The 23857-nt window shown below is 35.7% G+C and overlaps 1 long non-coding RNA gene across 1 annotated transcript in view; it reads right to left on the bottom strand.

Annotated features, from left to right (window-relative positions):
* Positions 1 to 10077: 10077 nt before the first annotated feature.
* LOC309879934 overlaps positions 10078 to 23857 on the bottom strand; it is a 101332-nt gene continuing 87552 nt past the window's right edge. Inside the window, exons 3-4 of the long non-coding RNA XR_014317862.1 lie at positions 14220 to 14335; positions 10078 to 10107 (exon numbers count right to left, since the gene is read on the bottom strand). This is a non-coding gene — a long non-coding RNA (uncharacterized lncRNA). The remainder of the gene's footprint in view (positions 10108 to 14219; positions 14336 to 23857) is intronic.

Here is a 23857-nt window from a genome sequence, read left to right as displayed (position 1 = left end):
ACAGAGTGTAGGAAAAGCCTAAGGAAAAACAGGAAAAAATATCTCTATCCCTTTCATTACAAAGAAGTTAATTTGTGGCAAATGGCAGTAGATTTCAACAGATATGTGTGAATCATTTTAAAGCAGACAGTCTCCAAATAATTGTCAGACTAACACTGATCAGTAGTACCTTTAGTATATTTTCTTCCTGACAGATATCAGTGTACCTTCTACTCCACAAACATAAGTGTGTGTAACTCTTTCATTCCCTCACAAATGATAAAAACCGTCTCGGTTTTGGTCAAAGTATTCAGTCCAAATGAAAAATCACCCTCATAATAAAGCAAGTGTTAGCCAGATTAAAAAAATAAAATAAAAATCAATTAATCAGCAAGGATTTTTATTAGTCAATCCTGTAACTAATTAAAACCATTGATTGATAACAGACAACACTGCAACAAAGTTATCTCACTTTTAACCCAGCAAAATGATCTTCCTTCTGTGCATATAGATAGTATGGGATGACCTGCTTACAGATAAGTCTGTAACTGCTGACCAATCTATTTTTACTTAGTGGTAGTATTTCCCCAGCTCAGCAGTTCTGACAGATCACAGCTTTGAGTCTGAGACATTTGTGAACCATCTCTTTGTTAGTCACAAATAGCAAAGTGCACATCGATAAATCACACCCTTTGTCTCCTCCTTTTCCCTCCCCCTCACAGTTGCTGCTTTTTCTTGTCAAACCAAGCCAGGCTGAGCACTCCTGAACCATCTCTATTAACCTGCAAGAAATTCTAAAGAACAGATCCTATATAATAGAAAGTGACCTCAAATAATTAACATTTGTGAAGTGGTTTTTATCTGAATTTTATCCAAGGTACATAAATCATCATTCATCTTTCCTCTTCCTGGCAGTGCACTTAGACATAGCAAGTCTTAAAATGATGACATCACCATCCCATGATCCTTCATTATAAGTAATTAAAGCAGTAATATGCCTTTTCTCATCCACTAGTCATCAAGCAGACTTACTCATATGAAATTTCAGGCATGGTGCACCTGAGGTGAACCAAGAGAGCACAGGACTCAATGTTTTTGGTGAACTGCTGCTAGTTTTGTGTGAATTTATTGCTGCTTAGAGAGTAGTGCATGTTAACATGCAGGGAGACTAAATTCTGCTATTAATCCATGAGACAGGTGCTGCAGAGGTAATATGAGGTTCCCTATCCACATACAGTATTCAGGTTTTGACAAGGAAGAGAGGAAGGAAGGAAGGATGGATTTAGTTTAGTCTGTGCCTCTTCAGATTTTGGCTTTTCTCATAAACACACTGGCAAAGCTATCAGTAGTAACATCTGGATAGTATGTTCAGTGACAGGGACAGTACCCAACAGGAACTAAATCAGACTCTCAAGCACCTTTCTGCAAGGACTAATAATGATGATGGAAACTTTCTTGCACTGTTCTAAAAGCTTTAGTCTAGATCAGTTAGCTAGACTGGCTACCAATTGCACAATACCAATCCAACAATTGAGTCAATTTAACCTGTTGTTGGATGAATTTCATATTATTTTAACTCATTACAGTATTTCTAGATAGGCACTGCTGTTTTCTGCATAGCAAAAAATAAAATATTTGTCTTCCATGGGCAATTACAACACCATGCATCATATTGTATTTTAATTCACGTCTCATCCCATTTGATCACCTTATCTATGTATTTCTTTTCAATAGTGATTCCAAAATAATGTCATTTGGGGCAGAATCTTCAAAAAGGCTCTTTCCAGAAATAGTTGCTTGCACATATACAACAGTCTATGCTGCTGGTGCCATAGCTTTATTCATATAATGACTGTTCTGTGTATCTTTTTTTCTGTCCCAATCTCCCACTGTCACAATCTTCCACTGTACTGGCATTACCAGCAGTAGTTACACTACCAAGATCAGTTTGGTAACTGTTACAGACCAAAAACTGATTGCTTGCACTGACATTCCAGCAAGTATGATAGATATGCAAGAAAGAAGGCATCCAGGAAAGGAGGATTATGGTGTCAAAACATTTTTTGTCTACTGTTCTGTTCACAAAAAACAATTTCTGTATTACAATTCAATACTTCCATTGCTTCCACAACTTAATGGATTAAATGACACAGAAATCTTGGACTGACTATTCACAATGTGATTATCTAGAATAACATCTTTATCTCTTTGGCCATCAAGACATCAACTAACTACCTGCACACCTGCTCCACACCTAGTTTTATCTTTCAAGCCTATCTCCTCCTGCCTCCACACGTCCTGAATCCACGCGATGGCACTACACCACACCTGTGTCAAAAGCTGCCCAAACATCAGAACCAAGAATTCAGCAATATAAAAAGGGACATTTCTCAACAAAACTAAATGTCAGTTAGAACTTACCTTGCATCTCTAAGCATGAATATTCATTTTAACTTTCTCTCCAGATGGGCAATGCACAAAAAGACAAATCTGACAGTACAGGGAGGATTCCAGAGGCAGGGATCATGGTTCTGCATCTATCATCAACTTTGATAAGGTCCATGGTACACTTATAGGAAAACCTGTTCCATTTCATCTGAAAACCATTTGGGAGAGGGGGAGCAAAAGCTCTTCCATATGGTGAAAAATGATGAGATGTATACTTACTTTCTCTTGTCAGTCTTTTTAGAAAGGTCACATACAGCACTTTGTTCCACATGCATTTTTCTACAAAGGTTACCCAGTCTATCCTGTTCCAAAGAGGGATCAGCCACAGTTGTCATTCTTAACTGATGTTTGTCTATTTCTAAAAAAAAAAATAAAAATAATTAAAAAAAAGTTAGAAAATGTTTTTCTTCATACCAAATCTGCATTTTGCTTGCTGCAGAGTCTAAGATCATCTTGCTTTAACAACTGTATTCTCATCTATCCACAGTGGGAAAACAGTGTAGTTTTCCTTCCTCTTTGTATCTACATTTCACCAGTTGGTAGCTCTGTTATTCATTTGACCTTAGTTTGTAGGTATGCAAACCAGAAAAAAAGTAACTATGGGGTTTTAAGAACAGAGAAATAACTTCTATAAAAAGAGCAAGCAAGTGAACCAACTTGTTAGATTATTTTTTACATTAAATAAAAAACAACAACAAACTTTCTACATGAATATCACAGGAATAATACTGACCTGGAGAGGAGGTAGTAGGCAAGATCTAATTTAGGATTCAGGATACCATAATGGGATCATTTAAGTGCAGGTATTATTAGTCATCCTTCAGTCTCATCATCCAATATTCCAAAAAGGGAATATTTCCACAGATATCCATTTCATCACTACCTGCAAAAAAAAAGATTAGCTGAAGATCATTGTGCTATTAATGATCAAAAAGAGACAAGACTGTTTTTCTGCCTTGAAAAAGAATATTTTTTTCCCTCCTCCTATAGTTATTATTATCATCTCTTAATTAATCCAATAGAATAAGTGGCTTAATTAGTTAACTCTTCCATTTATTTAATCTATTTGCCAAGTAACATTTTTCCTTTAAACTGAAAAGTTTAAATGAAAGTTTAAATGAAAAAAAGTTTAAACTAAAAATTTAAATTTAGGACTGTAAGCCCTAAAGTGTAGTCATGTCTGTATGATTAATGTGTATATTGCAAATTCAAGTATGTACTGAAACTTATAGGTAATATTTAGAATATATATATTTCCTAATTATAATTCTGATCTATTTCCTGTCTGTGTGAAGAGCATTAATAAAAAAGGGGTTTAGATTTCTTTGTTTGAACGAACATTCAGTTACAATTCTGGTTTATTTGTTCAGACTGCTGACATTTCCATGGTCTTTTATTAAAGACCTGATTAACCTGCAGAAAGAGCATGATGTTTGTACAAAGCTTATGTTCTCTAAACCCACTTCACACCCACATATTGCCTTCTGTTAGGGGAACATCGGTAATGTCAGCATCCTGTAGACAACACCTTCAGAGGACTGACCCCATTGTCAATAGAGCATGATTTCTAACACCAAGAACCAGAATATGAGTAACAGAGTGTGTTTGCCTTAGCCTTTGGTCAGCTTCTATGCTGCTGGTATAGTGCAGCATATTGTTCTGAGTGCACACAAAATCTTTTGACCATGCAGCCCTGCTAAGACCTTTACCCACACTGCCATCCACTGTGCTGGCATCCAGTTGCTGTAACAATCAGCTTTCTCACAGTAGGTTTGCTACTTCTAGACAAATTACAATAACTGAAGCCTTCTGCACGTGACTTTCTGAGATGTGCTGGGGATAGCATTCTCCTTTCTGAGCTAATCACTGTTTCCCTGTGTTAGGTGTCTTTCAAAGTGAAAGCACTGTCTGCAGAGACATGCAGAGAAAAAGAACACAACTAAGAAAACTTACCCATGACCATTTTAAAGTAAGCCGCCAGGAAGATCTTGCATCAAATCAAAAACCAACTAGTGTCTAAAATGGCTAATGAAATCAAATAATTTAAAAGCTCAGTACCCATTTCCTGTTACCAGGTGACTCAGACTATGACATCTATGGCATCTAAGTGTCATCACTTCATCTACTATGAATCATGGCATCTAATCACCAGATCAGCAATTATTACTCTTATCTAAGCCAGGTAGGTGATCAACAGTTAACGATTCTAAATGCAAAGTGGATTATTAATATTATACAATACCACGAGGTCTGCACTTCAGATGCAGAATTGCTAACAGGCTATAAAATGCAAGACATTATCCTACCAAAGTCACAGTCAACTAATTTAACTTCACAAGATGAAGCTAAAGGGGGGAAAAAAAAAAAAGTAATAGTGAGGAGATGGAATAAGGAAAAAAAGATTCAGAATTACATCATTACAAGGCCAAATGCAATTGCAAACCTGAACTGATTAAGACTACTCTAAACAACAATATCCCAATTTATCAATCTATTTTGCACAAGCGAAATAATCCCATAGCTCATAATATAAAAAAAAAAATAGTGAGGAGTTCCATTTTTCTGGGCTGGCAACATACGGTTTGCATTTCACTTGTGCATGATGTTTATATTATTTCTCTAACTCTGCATTTTCTAGGAAAATGAAGCTGACTACATACTTAACCCCAAGCAAAATTTGCAGATGTGAAAATATATGTACACACTTGATTTTCCACTGTGCATCTTCTCTTAGTGTGGCCTTGAACATGGAAGACATCTAATATTCATTAACTTAGCCAGGTATGCAAGGAAAGCATGGACTTGCATGTCTTGTGCAAGACTTTTCTGTGAATGCAACGTATTAGTAGAGAAAAAAATTATATCAAAATCTCCGTGAATCATAGAATCATTAAGGTGTGAAAAGACCTCCAAGATCATCTGGTCCAACCATCACCCACTAAATCTCTTCTATGAGATGGGAGTAAGAACGTAAGAACACAAAATTCTGCTTGTATATACACACCTCTTTAAGGTACACTGCAAATTCATGCATCAGTTAATTCCAACTCTGTTTTGTGACTCAAATAAATTGATGCTGTGCCTGTCACCTTTGCCAGACAGCTGTGGGTTCCACCAAAGCCACGCAAGCAAAGACTCCATGTAACAGAAACATGAGACTTGGGGGGTGAGAAGGGAATTTCATGCAACTACTTACCAGGCATTTTCTGTCTCTCTGTATACTATGATTTCCCTCTTTAAGCTCCTGTCAATCCCTTTTATTTCCTACATGTCTGTTAGGACCTCAGCTCAACCTGCTTCCTGAGGTGTTAACAGTCCCAGGAGGCAGGAGACAGCATTTTCCAACCAGCAAAGTACTCTGAAAATATGAATCTTCACAGTGTTCCAAACATGAATATTATACACGTTGAAAATACCAGGGTAAGAGGAAAAGATTAGTCTTCAAGGACCAGAAGGACAGCAACCTAAATGACGCAATTATTTAAGGATCAAGAAGTACAAGAGAACTTGGGACAACATTTTTAAAGGAACTATAAAAATGCTCAACTTCCTATGAACATGTACCCTTCAAGATATTTCAAAAGCCAGACTACATCTTTAAAAGTATAAAATACCAAAATAAAAGTTAGTAGAAATTACAATTTTTTGTTTGTTTGTTTTTTTAAGCATGACTCCTGAAAATGCTAGATGTAATATTCATCAGAATCTTACATATACAATATTAATACAATATTGTATTAATATTGTATAATATTAATATTGTATATGTATGTATATGTATAGTATTAATATTGTATATGTATGTACATATGTATATGTATACAATATTAATACAATATATACAAATTACAATATTTAACCACAGCTAAACTTGATCTTAGCCAAAAGGGCACTTGCCTGTATTCAGTTTTGGGTAACATCTATATCAGATTGGCACTCAAAGCCCATACAATGACCTTTTTAAAATTCATTTTTAACATTTGGTTTTATGGAAGTGAGAGAAAACTTCTGCCCAGATGCTGCCTTGTAACACAGAGGGGAAGAACATGGGAGGAAGCACCTCATGAGGCCATACTTGTTATTCAGAAGAAAACAGTGTCTATATTATTTGAAAGGCATAGAAATCTAGAAATCCCTTTATGATTAAAAAAAAAAAAAGAAAAAAAAAAAAAAGCAAGTTATTTTCACACAATTTCCTTTAAAAAAACAGTTGTATGTAAGCCAGGGCATCATGGTATGTCACACAGTTGTGAATTTAGAGATGAAAATGTATGAATCTTCATAATTTGATGGAATTTATTACTGAAAAGGTTTTTTTTGTTGTTTTTATTAGGGAAAGAACATGTGCTCATGGTCCTGACTGGAACATGGAATGTACACAAATAGCAAAGCAGCTATCACTGATTTCTAGAATAGGGCAGGATATTTTGTGGCATTGTGAAAAGGCTTTTCTTGCTCAGCTGGTTTTAAATGATACCAAATACAAAATCCTTTGGACTTTAATCATTCTGGCAAAGGAAAGAAGTGTTGGAAGAGTTTAATACCTGATTCTTTATCTGGATGCTTTCTGTTCTAAAGATGCAGGAAAATGGCTGTTTCAATCTAGTAACTTTTCCATTTCTAAATTCTGCCTCTCACAGCAACAAAACAACAGCATTCTTCTGCTCAATCATGAAATGAGACTTTAAGAAATGCAATAGCAAACCTTGAAGGGTGAATATTAAAGCTATCTTTCCCTCTGTACAGCCAGAGTTGCAGTCAAACATGCATGAGTTCTGCTGACAGTGCCTTCATGCTGGCTCTGAGGGACAGCAAGCAAAATAACGTAAGAAATATCTGTAGGCTTGTCATGTGCTAATATCCTTTTGATAATGCAAACTGTTAATCCTAACCCAGGTAAAGAGAAGAAAAGAAATTGGGTTCTTATCTTAAAGAGTCCACATTGGCCAGATGAACGTTTCAAGGTCATCTGGTATTGCTATAAACAAAACAAACCTGTTGGCTCTATTATATTGCTGAAATCCCATCTGACTGACAGCATTTTCACCAAACACAAGCAATTTATTTTTGTTTTAAACTTTAATTAAGTATTATAGATTGAAGTGAAATTAATTAATAACTTTAAAGTACACTGACCCAGAGAGCCAACACCTCAATCAGGTGAAGCCTGGGGAAAGGAAATGCATGAAATAAAATGAAGCTGTTCAGTCCCCTCAATCTTACCCAGTAAATCAAAGAAAAGAATTTTTATATTAATTGGCAATGAGTCTATGTCTAGTCTGACTGCTGACACAGTTAGCCATAATAATAAAAAACATTTCTGTGGGAAGTGAAAATGCAGTTTGAATGTTAATAATGCCTTCATTTTCTGTCCTGATTGATTTGTTTGAATAGTATTCAAGCAGCAATGTCCCTGACTCAATTGCCTATCTCAGGAGAATCACAGAAATCAAGTAACTTATGGGTTGGTAATTTATACAAGTGTCTCTTTGTATATGGAGTTCCATTTCAGAGACAGTTCTGGAAAAGCATACTGGTGATTAGCTGAGAAATCACTGCAGAACAAGTTTCAAATTCTGAGCATTTTTCCATTGCACATTGCTTACTTTTCTCACAAATAGATATTGCTTAGCAAATACAATATGGAAGAAAAGGATCTTTGGTGCAATCGGGACAGTAAAATTACTTTTGTCCTCTAAAATTTAAAGTATTCAGACTATTTTCTAAAAAGAATTAAGAGAGCATGTTCTGACTGTCTTCCCCAAGCAAGCCCATAAAACACCAATTGAGTAATCATAAATTAGTTAAATCTCTCCCACATCAGGCTCAATTTGCTGATACATGCAAAAAGCCAATGCTAGTGAGCCAAGCCTCTGTGTATTAGGTCTGTATTTTGTTATAAAACTTTGCACCACATATTTCAAGTATGTTTAAAATGTTTACATTTCCATTTTCCAAACAGCTAAAGAAATGTGGGTGCACAAATTCATTATTAAAAGCAGCATTTTAAAATCTTCTGACATTAAAAATCTTAATTTCAGTGTTTTCTTCATATATTAAATGTGAATGACCACTATTCGTGAAGTTCAGAGAATTAACTTTTGCATTATACATCTGTTAAAGGCCTCATAGGTCATTTGAGTTCTTATTAATATGGAATACAAAGAGCTTAATAAATACAATCCACTAATAATTCTTCTTACATTACCAGAGTCGTCATTTCCATACAACGTACATTTTCAAACAACGAAGCCTAACAGTCAAAATAAATCATCGAGGATTTGATGGGTTTTTCTCCCCTACGGAAAGCAGCAGTAGTAGTTCAAACTACAACTCCATCTGACAGAGATGTGTCCAGTAGATTTGGAAAGAAGAGCTGAGCTTGCAAAGTTTGGATATTTCATTTTCTAGTCAAATGGGAAGTAGATGCCTCAAAACAATAGCTTTCATACCTTACAAGAATGAAAATCATACACCTGTGCCTTTCCTTAGTATTAGATAACGCTGTACATTACAAACATTACAGATAAAAGATTTAAAGAAAAACTTTTGAAGTAGAGGGATGGCATGCAGTGATATGCAGGGAAATCCCCGTATCTTTTCTTTCTGAGGCCAGAGATGGAAGGGACAGATTGACTAGAAAGAAGTTCCATACATGAAAATTAGAAGTAGAACGGAAGCAACCCTTATTGTAAAGAATGTGAAAACTGATAGATTATTTTAAATTGTCTTTGCTAAAATCAGACTTTCAGATGCTTTGCCTACCCCCCTCTTTGGGGGCTGAGCATCAACAAGTGCACTGCTGCATACTTGGAGTGTTGAATTATGACCTACTACAGCAACAGTACACTTGGCATCACAGCTTCACAAATTATAAATTTATATTCCTGAACAAATATACAATTAAGCAGAGTTTTTCCAAATGGCTCTAGAGGAGACTTGGGATTAAACAATAATGTTGACTGATTTATCCCTGACTTCCCTTGATAATATTCACCCTGTTTTCTAAGTGCTGCTAGTCATTCATGTTAATAAACACTTAAAATATGTCGAAGAACCCTCACACCTATTTAGAATGGATACTGTAGAACATGAGACGATGAGCAGGGCTTAATTCACACAGCAGTCATTTTTCAGTAAACCGAACTGTTCTGGGAACAAGCTTAGGGTCCTCACTGCTAAGCAACTCCTGCATCATTCCTTCACTTCAGCAACAGAGTAGTGATTTACTTCCAGCATCCTTCCAGAGACAAATGAAAGGCTGGCCACTCTACCATTAACATCAAACACCACATAATATGCGATGTTTCTAATCAACATCATATAATATTAGTCTCCATAGGACAGAAAAGAAACAAACCACTATAGTCACAGAGGGCAGAGACACGTCAGACAAAAACAAAAAAAAAAATAGTCATTGATAGCAGAGAATTCTGTTAAGCCACCATCATTTAGAGTGTACATTTAGTTCTACGTACCCACTTCAGTAGGAAAAAGTGTAGAAAACAACCATGAAGGGCATGGTAGCAATATCTTGATGTGTTGGCATCAACAACATCAGTAAAATCCAAGGACCTGGATCTTTAAATGGGTGCTCCACAGCATTGCTACAGTTAAGCAGATAGGGCTGTGCTGTCTTTACGCTTGCTAAGGAACTCTCCTTGGAGCTGAATGCTTCAGCTATAAGAGGAGGATATGTAGTTAGCTTTAACTTGTCTCATTAACAAAGAACAGGCAAACTTATGTGTGAGGCAAGCATAAATGCCAGAATTCAGGCAGCTAGCTGAAAACAGCAGATTTGTAGTTGCTTGTCAGCAAAGACAACAGAAGTAAGACATACTCCATACTAACAGCAAAATGGGAGGCTATGAGCACAAATATTCACACAACTTTATTAGAGGGAGAAATACTTGAAATATTTCAATATTCTCAAAAAGCACTTAATTCACATTTCCAAAGGAAAAGATTTTCACAGAAGCATTTGTCTTTTACACCCACAATTAGTATTTTGTGAACTATTTTCTAGAGGCATAAAGAGTAGATACTTAAAACACTTACACCTCACCATGTTCTTTCTTTAGGATAAGCAATAATTATTCATGCCTTCAGTACTCCTAAGTGTAGCACAGTTATTCAGATAACATGCCTATATAATCCTTAGAGCATACACTTGAGATATGATGCACAAAATGCTTAAAATCTTTTATCTAGAGATATTATTTATTACATGAAAAATACCCCTTCGTATGCAGATCGATTTAAATCCTATGCAATTAAAAAAAAAAAAAATAGTTGTTCTCTCGATAAACCCTATGGAAATGAAGTTTCTCTCAGCACACTACTTTTGTGCTGGTAGAAGGTTGTACTTCAAATAAATATGCTACATCAGTTCCATGCCTCCTTCTCTGAAGTTTTTATTGCTAGGATTTCATTTGCAAAGTATTTGAACACAGTACATAACTCAAGCAGGTTCTTGTCAACATGCATTAACACCTTTTACTGCTTCATTTATAAGAGGCATTTCCTCCCTGCTCCCTCCATAGCATTTGTATTGAAGTTCATTATTCTACAAGTTGCATTGATGTTGCTGTGTGAAGTTCAGACTTAACAAAGCTGCTCATCTACATACTGCAATACTTTAAGTAGTTACCTATTGATTTTTGCTTCTTTAAAACCATTATAGCTGCTTCTATATTTTTGTTAAACACCCAATGTAAACGTAGAAGATGGCACATGGATGCAACAGTTCTGCAAAGAACCTCATAAAGTTTTAAAACTATCTAGCTCAATTAAGAGAAATGCATTTCCTTCTTTTTCATGTAGAACATGAAATAAATTCCATGTCTTAAGTGAAATCCCCTTTTTTAAAGAAAAAAAAAGATGCACCCTGTGAATTAATGTATCATGTTCTAATCAATATCACAAAAATAGTTGATTTGTTTTTCCACATTTAAGAACTTCTAGAAGTACAGTAGCCTTATGGCAATTTCTGGACATAAGCATTTTAAAAGACATGTTAGAACTACTCAATTATAAAATCAGACAGCAGTATTTTTAGCAAGACCTTTCTAAGCAAGCCATTTAAGATATATTACACATAGGTGCCCAGAGTCCTGTCATATATCTTGAGCATTGATGATATGTCTGCAAGAATGCTTGTAGTTTCATATCAATTTTTCAAATTTTATTAATTGGTTTAATAGTCCAGCAACACGCTTTTTTTTTTTTTTTTTTTTTTTTTTTTTTTTTTTTTTTAAGATACTAGCTATTTTGGCCTTCAAAGTTCATCATTTTATTAAAAAGTTATTTTTTTAAATGGCAGCATGACTCTTAAAAGACAGAGATTTTTAGAATTAGTCTTTCTTTAATGCTCACCTCAATACTGATCTAAAAGATAAGAATATTTGGATGGATGAACTCCAGCCATTATGGCTTCAGATAAGTCTATAGGCATGCATTTTCCCAACATTAATACAAACCCAGTGTCTTTCAGTTTTCAAAAGCTTGCTCCTGATTTGATGTCTTAAGGTGGATTCATTCCCATCTGGTAGACTAAGCACCTTTTTGCATTATGAGACGTATTACATTCAGTAACTTTCTGAAAGCTTTTTAAGTTGGCTGCTTTTTGTGTTGGTAGATTAACTGCCAAAATTCTCATTTGGTGAGTAGTGAACATTGCTAGTGATATTTGCATAATCAGTAGGCAAAATTCAGGTCCTTATTCGTGCGACTGCATGATTCAGTAGTGATTCGTCTTCTGGCTAGTTTCTCAGTTTCATCTGTGCTTTTGAAAAATAATAGTACAAATTGTGTGCAACAAAATTTAAACCTACTGACAGGTTTTATTATGAAACCTACATTTGGGCCCTTTAAAAACTTTCATCATTATCCTAAGCTGAGTGAGTGTGAGCAGATTTATGATTTTGGTTGGAAATGATGCTGAGCTCAGAGGTTTCATATCATTTAATGTGAAACCAGGCAAATCTTAGCAATTTTGGATTACTTTTAATATGTACTTTTGCAAAAGTTCAAACATGAAATGCAAAGGAGGGCTAGAGAGAGTAAGAACAGACAAAAGACTACGTGAATCTCTGGAAACAAAGTGGTACTTCACCTTTCTTGAAAAAACGGAAGGATGTACACAGGTGGAATACTCAAGAGTTGCAAACACTATGTAGATTGTAATTTTCACAACATTCAGTCTTGAGTTATGTTAGTATAACTCAAGGTCCCCTGGTCATCAGCTTCAAATGACCAAGGTAGCCACTGTACGTTTCTGTGGTCAATATGATACACAGTCTCCTTTTGCTTAAGTGCAGCATGCTTACAGCCTTGGCGAGTGCACAGAAGGATATTACTATTACAGGTTCCTATGGAGCATTAAAGCTGTACTCTTCTCGGAGATGATGGTCCCTTCACTACTGATATAAAACCAGCCATTGAAGTAAAATGCATGACACAGGAGATGAGATTTTTGAGCAGAAAAAAATGGAATGATCCCACAGTGAAAAGGCAAATGCCAAAGAGAAAGGATATGGGACATGAAATGCAGGAGTGGGAAGAGAGCCATTAAGTACATGAGGCAGCTAAATTCCAGAAGTTGAACATGGGTGTCTAACGTAGGTGGTAAGGCAGATCACAAGTGATGGTTCTGAAGACATAAGCACTACTAGAAAAGGCAAACTAGAGGATTCAAACAGTGATCCACAAGAACCTTGTCTTTAACATGTACATTAGAGAAGGCTGGAAAGAAATTGCATAGTACGCAACACATAAGGTCACTTCAACTTAGATCTTACTCTGACCAAGGTCTTAGTCTGCCACCCAGTAATTAAATGCTGGATTTCACAAGTGAGCAGAGGTTTAAAATATTTTCTGATTCTCAGTAATATTTGCTGCAGTGATTCTAGATACTTTTGTTAGATATGTAAATGTATTGCAGTCTTCTGCTGCAATAGCTATTCGGTTGCAATATTCTGCATTAAAGTACAAGTAATTTACTATTCCTCACAAAGGACCTTGTTCTTTATAACATCTTTCAGTAAAAAAAAAAAAAAAAAAAAAAAAGTCTCATGTTCATTTTGCATACTATAATTAAAAATAAATAAATCAATTTTTTCTCAGCTACTATTAACCAATTCAAGTACACTTTGATGAAGATTTCTCTGATGACTACTATGGCTACTAGTAAAAACACATTATAAAGTAATAATAACAATGTTTGTTAAAGACTAAAGGATAGACTTCAGGCTATTGAGTCTGCTTTTAAAGATTGGTTTGTTCAACTTTTGATAGATTAGCTTAGTTTCTGGGATTTCTCTTGAATTGTGTGAACAGGTTCATAAATATTTCTGTTTAAAAGGTGGATATGGAAGTCAAATATTCTGAGTTTGACAGGAGGGAATAATATTTTGTTAGCTTCTTTACAATGTTGAGAGAATCCATATGGAGGTCAGACTTCTGATTCAGAAGCACGTCATTTTCCCTTCCTAGGCAAACCAAAGACTGGTCTAGAAGTGATATGGGTGGTGCTAATTTTCAACATTGTCTTCAACAGGAGGAAGAAAAACAAAAACCATAAAGTATAACTGGGCAAAGACTAAATGCATCCCTGAAGGTATCTGCCAAACGTGACAGTTTCATAATGTCAACCCTCCATTCAGCACTAATAAATCTAATTTCTAGCTATACATAACATTTTCTACTATATTTTCCCCAAAGTATCAAGACATGCATGCTGCAGCTAGGCAGTCTTGAAGCTAACAAAAGTCTTTGGATTTGAAAGCACTTACCAGAGATTTATTTTCAACAGGAATAAATCCTTGACTTTGCATGCACTCAAACTAGGGCTGCCAAAATAATCCCCTCAGGGAGAACCACCAGGAAATGGGTCCACGACAAGCAATGTCTAGTGTAGAAATCACAAAAAATAAAGAATGAGGGAAGAACTAAGGCATCAGCACACATACCAATCTTCAAGTGTCGTTATTGATCGGATAATCAAAAAGTGCATTGCTCAATAAGGACAGCAGCTAATCTATATAGTAGTGACAGGGAAACAAATCTAATTTTAATTGTGGTTCTTTTGCAACATGAGAATTAAATATATAAATATATATATATATATACACACATACACACACACACATATATATATTCTTTTGTAATTTTATTAGCCCAGATAAACGACACTGATGTAGAAAACAAATCTAATGTTATCGTGGCACAGATATATACATTTATCAGAGGTTATCACATAAAAATTAGAAATGTCTATTATTACAAAAAAGATCTGTGCAGTTTAATCTCAATTCATGATTCTTTACTGCTGAATAGCCTACACCCTTTCCCCCTCTCAAGTCTACCTTTTAGATTATCAAGCTAATAAACTTTCAAAAAGCCTAATTCCATACCCAAATCACATTCTTAACTTCTAATTAGCTAGGTCACTTCTTATTTTTTTCAGTCATTTTTTCCACTGTGTTATAATGTAAAAAATTAAATTACTGATCCTTGCTTCTATTTTACTTTTTTGAATGCTAGAGTAACAATTGTCATTCCATCACTGTAGAACCAAGCTCAGTTTCTGTGTTAGCATTTTTCCTTTGTACTGATTTTATCCAATAAGTAATAACAACACATGACAATAAAGACCATTTAGGCTTTTGAGATGAAGCACATACATTTTTCACAGTGTTTATTTTATGGTTCTACTACTAGTGAGAACTCTTATTTCTGTGGTCTCACTCTACAGAAATAAGTTATGTTTTTAGCCAATATTCCTTTTTTATGAAAATAAAATAACAAAATACAGTTCAAAAGATTCCATATTTTTCAAGACTATGAAAAACAACAAGAAAAATGAAAATAAAACACAAAGTATTTCCACCATCTCTGGCTTCATAAAGCATTGCCCATTACTCAGGTGCACACAAAAGACATTCAGATCACTTCTATTTACACGCTGTAACAAATATTTAGCTATTTTTTAACTGCTCACATTCTCTCTTCCACTGCAAATAATTGATTTTATTTGCTCATAAATGTCAATCACTAGAATCCTATGGTTCATAACTGAAGTTACTACAAAATAAGTGTTCTGAGTGTGGATATTTTAGATGGATTTAGTGAAACTGTGGTTGGTCTTTTTCTGGGGTTTACTCAAGCTCAACCTCTGCCCCCAATTTAAGCAAGCACTGGAGAACGTTAAGAGAGAAAAAAAATTAATTTGTGACTACCTCTTAATTCTCAATGTTAGGTGAGCCAAGACGCAAAATGAAACCTCTCAGTCTAACACACACACAAGACTATATTCAGTTTGTAAAGCTTCTGTTCTCTTAATTTATCTATTTAATATTAAGCTTTTCAGTAGAATAATCATTGCTTTCTATGCCTACCTGCAGCTGCTATGAAAAACTCGGCCTTAATTTTCCTCTATCTGATCACATATTAGCATAATGTTAATTTGCTATTATTATTAAAACCATCAACAGGAAAAAGTCCCTTATTTTTACAGTCAACATGATACCAATTCACAAGACAAGTGTAGATTCGTATTGCTATTGATTTTACCCATCAGCATCCATAGACATCACCTGATATTCCATAAAAATGAAGCAAGAAAGCATGTTCTATGCTGTTTCAAGATCACATTCAAGAAGGATATTCAGGAATCATATTCTAAAAATTGTTAACACCCTAAGTAATGGTCTAACCACAGATGAATCCATACTTGCACATGAAGCAATGTATAGATTTCAAGAGTCACTAGGGACTCATCAGTGTGATAGATAATTTTTTGGTGGAGAGAATATATGGCTGCTTTAATCCTCACATCATAATGTAAGATTGAAATTGCCAGTTCTGTGCCAGTTTATGGCAGCACTGTTATTCAGCAGCTTAAGGTCCGATCAGCTATTTCAAACTCTCTCTTGGCTGTAGCTTGAGAAGAACAAGGGAAGACACAGAGAGGCAAAGGATACTTAAAATAAATCTTGGCTAGTGCAGTGGCTGAGGAAAGAGTTACACCACTTTATCACATATCCTTTGTACGATGTTAAATCTAAATTAATTAAATAAATCAGTTGATGAAATCACCCTATAAATGTGACAGCACATCATAATTCACTGCAGCTGCAAGAGCAGGGAGCAGATGGAAGACGTTGGATTTTTCTCTGAGCTGAAGTGCCATTTTGCAGGTCCAATTCTATTTCTTTTAAGATTACTACAAGTGCATGTGTACAAAGGGCCTGATTCTGCAGCTGCTCCTTGCACAATACTTCACTGTCAGGAAGTTTTCCACAAAAGCAAAGCAGCTGCAGAACTGCACCTTTCACATTTCTTTCTCTCACAGGAGAGGAAATCCTGGCCTGTGTAACACCAGTGGAACTGAGGACAAAAGTTGGCTTTAAGTTTAACTGTAATCAATTAACAAGTGAAAGGATTGTCTCTGTTGTCTTCTTACATGGTACATTAAACATTTCTTTTAACAAACACATCCGCATCCTCTGAAGTTCAAGCTTTAGTACCAACAAGCGATCCACATTTGGTGCATTGCAGGTGGCATGTCAAACAAAAGTACTTGCTGTAGGCTAGGTAAGACTGAAAGTTATTAATTCACCTTTAAGCCATACAAAGTGAACAAGGAGAAAGGGAAAATAGTACCTCAGCCAGGAGTCTGCGCAAGTAGATTGACTGCACATGGAGCTGTGAGCTGCTTGCAGTGTCTTGCAGCTTGCTAGAAACTGCCAGAGCTGCCTTGCTCTGTATTATATTTTTAAAGAAATAACACAGCGATGTGGGAAAAAGGGTGTGGGGGGTATGTGTGTGGGAGAAATAGGCAGCTCTTTGACTCTATTTTCATCTTCTGGATTCTAAGAAAAAAGGCAGAATGCAGAGCAAAATGAGTTGTCTTGAGGAAACCAGCATGCATGCTGTGCCCTCTCCTGTGGGAGACAGTTATGCTGAAGAATCAAATAAAGTTGACTTGAAATAACTTGTAGTCACACAAAAATCTATCAAAGGCAATACAAACCCTTCTGTGCATTTTGATAGATTCAGGTTTATGTTTTTGTTGTTGTTGTTGTGTTTTGTGTGTGTGTGTGTTTGTGCGTGTTGTTAGTTTTTTTGTTTTTAATTTTCTCTGAAAATCATCACCAAGGTCTGATAAGCAGCAAAGTTAACTTCCAAAACATCAGACAAATGGGAAAGGAAAACTAGGGAATCTGGATCATGACCATATCTGGATACCATGCTATGACAAATGGTAACAATTCATGTTCTGCTCTTGCGAATACAGACCCAGGCTGCAGGAAGATTGGGATTCATCTCCTCTTCTCATTTAAAGCTGGTCTCAGAAATAGAGTTTCACATTGATAATATATTATGTGTTCTCATGAGTATCTGCCTAAACACTAAACTACTGAAGATGGTAAAAGATTAAAACACCCCTATTTACTGAGAGCATCACCTGATATTGACTTAATGCATGGACAGAGCTCAAGCTATAAGCAGGAAGATGGACAGATCTGAAGCTATAGGCAAGGAGATGGTCTTTTTCTACTGAGGTGTCTGGACATGGTAACTATACTGTGCCTCCCACAGTTTGATGACAGACATACATGCAAAGAGAGGTAATGCATTTATCCTAAGGTGAACATTAATCATGATTGGAGTAGTTAAAATTTCAAGAGTTCCCAGAAACCAGATTAATAGAATACAGTCAGAACAGAGCTGAAAAAGTTACATGATGTTACTCTGCCTTCACACACCATTGTCTGTCACACTTTTAAACCTGATTTTAAAAGTCTTCTGTACATCATTGTAGCTGCCACTCATTAGGTTATCATTCTTTCTTCCTATTCTTCTTTTAGGCATATTTGAAAGCTTATATTTATTAAGTAATCCCTTACTTAAGACCAAGAGTGAATGTTTTATCTACACTAACTTTACAGCCTTAGAACTACAAACCACAGGTCCAAAACATTTGCTTTTATATTAATTTTCAGATCTCAAACAATTACTAGATACTTGCAGCACATTTATATTGGAAGATTAACATTTATATTATTCCTCTAACACCGGTAGTCCAACAGCCTATTTGTCAAGATCAGGTTCAAACACTAATAATGCCTTCCAGAGAGTGAAACTGCTTAGCAAAATATCTGTTATCTGCTCTAGATAAAAGACCTTAACTGGTTGCTGAGAAAGTTCTAAAGAGCATATGGTGTGCAACAAATTTATTATACAGCTGATATTATTATACAGCTCATGGCAATATAGACTTCTTTGTTGTTGTTTTTGGTAATTTGTAATAATCCTTAGCTGTCTGCTAGCTTGCATGTAAAAGGTGAGTTTGCTCCTCACACAAACTGGCTTCTCTTGAAGGTAGCTGACTTTGCTCAAAGCGGTTGTTCATAATATTTCAACTAAACACCACAGACTGAGGTCCTCCAGAAGGAAATGCCTGTATCACTCCTGTATCCCAGAACCCTTGGTGGCAAAAATTTACTAGAGTATTTTTCCCCTCATCTCTCATGAAAAGGGACACAACAAGCCTGGTAGTTTTTCACAGAAAATATGATTTAGTACTTAACCAGAAAGAAAAGCAGCTTCTACCCAATAACCCGATCAACGAACGTTAATCTCTCTCCCCCAGCAATGTCTTTACTTATTAAGAGTCTTAAAGCAAGAAGGTTAATATTAGTTACCACATACATCACAAGCTACACAATAATCAGTGTTTTTATAGGCAAATATATACAAATACTCACTCCAGCGTTCAAGTGTAGTATTTACTGCTATGTGACTGCTGTGAGCTGAAGAGGAGTTTTGTAGACTTACGAGTCTGTTTTATCCAGGAATAACAGGTGATTTGAGATACAATCTTTCCCTCTAAACCTTTTAGTTGCTTATGCTGCCATTGTAATAACACAACCATGGGGCACACAGTCTTTATTTCACAATAGTACTGAGACAACAACTGAACTCATAAATCTTGTATATGACTTTCATCCCATAGCAGTTCTACTTCACTGTAGAAAAAGCTTTACTGCAGGATTCCTTCATATTCCATAATATTGATTTCAGGTTTTTTAAATACCTAACCCGGTAGTTTCAAATTAAGCAATGAACACTGTACCGGATTTGTGAACTGTCTTAATATGACGAATAGTAAGAAATGTCTCTATCAGCCTACTTAAATAAACTTTAAACTTTACACAGTACAGAATGAACTCTTTCTCACCTACAATTGCGAGAAATATTAAGTATCTTATTAACATTACATACGTCTACTCATCATTATGACAGAAAAACAACATGATCATATTTACAGCAAGAGTCACAGCTGTGGGTGTCCCTTACAAAATGAAATTAGTTTTGATTTTGTGTCATGACAATGCTCGTTAATGACAAGTACTCTAAAAGGGCAAGATCAGACAATGGTGGCAGATCCATGAATCATTGCAACAACAACAAAACGAGTAACTTAGTGATGGTCTACACGCCTCTCTCCTCTAGCTGACTTCTCACATATATTGACTCTCTCTGCCCTTCAAGGAGGAATCCCATGGGTTATAAGGAGTACAGTAAGTACATATATTAAACCACCAACAAGGGCTCGGCAGGCTCTGCTGACCACCTGAATGACTGATATGCTACGCAGATGGATAATATGATAAAAGCTAACAAAAAGGCCTGAAAGCAACAAAAACTGCACATCCTCCTGTGCTGCCTCAGTTTTTAAACTCATGCTAGAAATTATTCTATCATAAATCAGCTAGGTATGAGGAATAGCTGAAATTGCAACATGAGTTTAAAATGCTGTATTTTGGAATAATAATTTCAACATTTTCTGAGAAGCTTACATCCGAAAATGAAATTACTTAAGTTATAAAATCTTCAAGGCAAGACTAAGTTTTGCTCTGTAACTGCAAAATGTCTGATAAATTCCTGGGAAAGAGATGAGTAATAAAAATTACTGTGATTTCTAATTTCAGATGCAAAATTGGAACATTCAGAAATCCAGGCAAATCTACATATTTTTATGACACTGCAATAACCAGAAGTACTTAGTTTATCAACACCATAAGCTCTCTGACCGTACTTAATTCTCAAACCTGTAAAAAAGTTTACTGTCCCTACAGGACTGATCTGCTGTCTCTTCAGTGAGTTTCACGCTTTATAGAAAATCTTTCATTTTAAGTATGAGCCCTTTCACTTTAAATACTAAACATATAGTAAATCTGTTTTATTTTCCTTGAGACACAGACACCACTAAATAGCAGTTTCTGAAATGTATGTACATGTCTGTCTTATAGAAACATATTTCTCAAATTATGTATAGCCTCAAAATAGAAAACCTATGGTTAAGATTATTATCATTTCATTACTGTGCTGAAAAAGAACAATAAATTCTGAACATTTTGTGCTAAACACTCGAGTAGAAGATATAGTACATAAGATAATCTCCCAAACTGTAAAACAATTTCAAACAAATATGTGGCCAGGTTCTGAGGAGCCATCATTTCCTCCTCCATCGATAGAAGAGACTGTGACATTACAGTTTCCAAATACCTAATGTTCATGTCACACTTAATGAGACAAAAAGGTTCAATGCAAAAGGTAATTGCTTCTGCTGAGTAGGAGTGGAAGGACTAAACGAGAAGGGTGTTTTGCTGGAAGTGTATGCTGTCCCAGCCCAACTATCTTATTTCTGTTCATATATTCTTTTGGCAAATGAGTCAGAAAAATCCATTCAGAAGGTGAGAAACAAATTCAAGGAGAGATGCAGGCTCCAGCAAACTTTTCAGAGCTGCTAGGAAATTGCTGGTAAGAAATACAGCACTCAGTGCAGTAACAACCCTTTAATAAGAGGGAAGAATGACAGAAGAGGAATATATGGCACTGTCTAGGGCTATTTCACATATCAGCTAATCAAAAATAATTCCACTGAAGTCAACCAATATTTGTAAGTATAATATAGAAGTAAATTGGACAAGCATTAGACTTCTCCTAAGGTTCTAGTTATGTGTTCATTTCTCATGGTGACAGTGCATATTGAATTGGTCTTGTCACTCTTCCTTGTCCTGCCAACTGCTTATTTCTACATTATTTCTACAATACAGAGTTACAACACGAAGCATTTTGTAGTGTTGGCCTCTGAAAAGCATTTAAGTAAAACACTGCATATATATATATATATATATATATGTGTGTGTGTGTGTGTGTGTGTGTGTGTGTGTAAGCATATATATATATATATATATGTGCTTAATGTAAGCACATATATATATCTGTGCTTACACATAAAGCTACATGATGTGGAAGAGCAGCTGGACTACTCAAATTACTTAAAAAGAAGAAACACAATTTTACCAGTAGAAAATAATTTTTAAAAAGCAACATAGTCCCCCTCTTCCCCCAATACAAATGACTTTTTCTATTGATCAATGAGTATGAGTAGTTTTTTGGAAGTTAATTTAAAATAGACATCTAACTTTCTCTGACGAGCTACATATTCAATTTCACATATTACATGACCTTGTGGATCAATGGCTCAGAAATTTTCCTGTTTGCTGTAGTGAATTGTGCCCCGCAGTCTTGTTATGCTATGGCTGGGCAGGAACACGGTGTCCAGCTTGCCAGCTCGGTGACAGATGCTATTTGCAGGGATGTTGATAGCTTCTAAAGAAAATGCCAAATTAAGTGCACTTGGCAGTGATTACCTTGACCAAAACCGTGGGAGCAGCTCCTCACCCTTCCTCAGAGGTACAGAGGACTCTCTGCTCCAAGGACTATTTGAAAAGGGGAGGATCTCCAAGGAAAATTACAGCTTATTTCTGTTTTAGGAGATGCTACCAGAGTTACGGTCTTTTTAAAACTTCCTTCAGCCTCTGCCCAGCTCCTTATAAAAGCACACCGTGTGTGCAACTTGTGTTTTGTTTTGTTTTACTTTTTTTTCATGCTGAGGTAACTACGATGTTTGCCAACTTGCAAAGAGGTAGTGGCATTGATTTCAGTTTCATGTTTAATGGCTGTGATGCAAGTGGCACCTGCACACCATGGCGCAGAACTCCCCTGGCACTTTGGCCTTTGACCTTTGGCCAAGGCACTCTTGGTTCTAAATGGATCTCAGCAACCTCCTATTTTGTGGAACTGATTATTTGATAATGAATATGGAAATATGGGACACTAGCAGAATATTAACATAATAAACTATAAGCCAGATTTTCCTAAATTCAGCAGTTGCTGGTTGAAATATCATTTCCAGTCAGGCAAAAATATCGCAATACAAACTAAACAAAATAAAAGCACAGCCAGCCTCTGTTCCCTTTTAAAAATTGTAGTCTTTCAATCTTATGGAAAATGAAATTAGTGGTTTTTGTTGGCTTTTTCATTTTCTTGTTTGACATGTTTTTTCCCCCAGAATATTATGATCTTGCTCCCCCACTTTCCCCCTTTCCCTCCACACTTGTAGCTTTTATTTCTCTTTGACAGACTGCTAGCTGGGTATCAAACAATCAGTGTTGATTAAGTTTATAAAAATGGAGTTCCTCATCTTCTAATCAATATTTTTGTTGAATTGCAATACTATAAATTTTCCCAGCCATTTACTTTATTCCCCTTCCCATCTGAACTAACCCCTCTCCAACTAGTAGTTAGAAATGTAACCTATTCATACATTAAAATGATCTATTACCCAAATCCCCTGTGTGCTGTTTTCTGTAATAGATGTTTAAGTACCATGTTTTATATGCACGCACAAATGCACATGGATAGATAAATCACTGAAATCTTTTTGAGGTTCATCCCATTGAAACTACACATATTTTGTAATCCCACCCAGAATAATTTAATTAACCTGAGACACAAATGAGCATGTAAATCTTTAACTTGCTTTCTTGCAAAATAAAAATGCTTTTAAAATCACCTTAACATCCCAAAACCTGGAAGAAAAAAAAAATGCAGAAGCAAAGGAATGAGCAAACATTCATGTATTGTAATAATTTTTCTTCAGATCAATATGCATTACATTTTTCTCTCTATGCTGTTTCCAGTATTTTTCTCCTTTATAAAACTTCACCCACCTTGCCATTGTTAGATTCAGCTGTGACATGAATGGGAATGCTAGACAAGCGACTGTGTTGCTACTTTCTTAGAAGCATGCAACATATGAGGTACTAAAATATTAACTGCTCTCCCTACTTCCCTCTTACCATGCAAACAGGCTCCAGTCCACATTATGTGTCAACAAGCTCTCACACAAACTCTGGATGTCAAACCAGTTGTGCATGCATCTGGGGTCACTATCATGCTTATGTACTATGAAGTATATGACAGCAAATGACATACCTAGTCATAAATACTGTGACAAGTACATCAACAAGCTACCAGTTTTAGCACCTGATTAACTGAAAAAAAGATTGAG

The sequence above is a fragment of the Aythya marila genome (genome assembly GCF_965140915.1).
Source record: "Aythya marila genome assembly, chromosome: 7".
Taxonomy (NCBI): Eukaryota; Metazoa; Chordata; class Aves; order Anseriformes; family Anatidae; genus Aythya; species Aythya marila.
The sequence above is the reverse complement of the archived record's forward strand: the minus strand, read 5'-3'. Positions and strand labels throughout refer to the sequence as shown.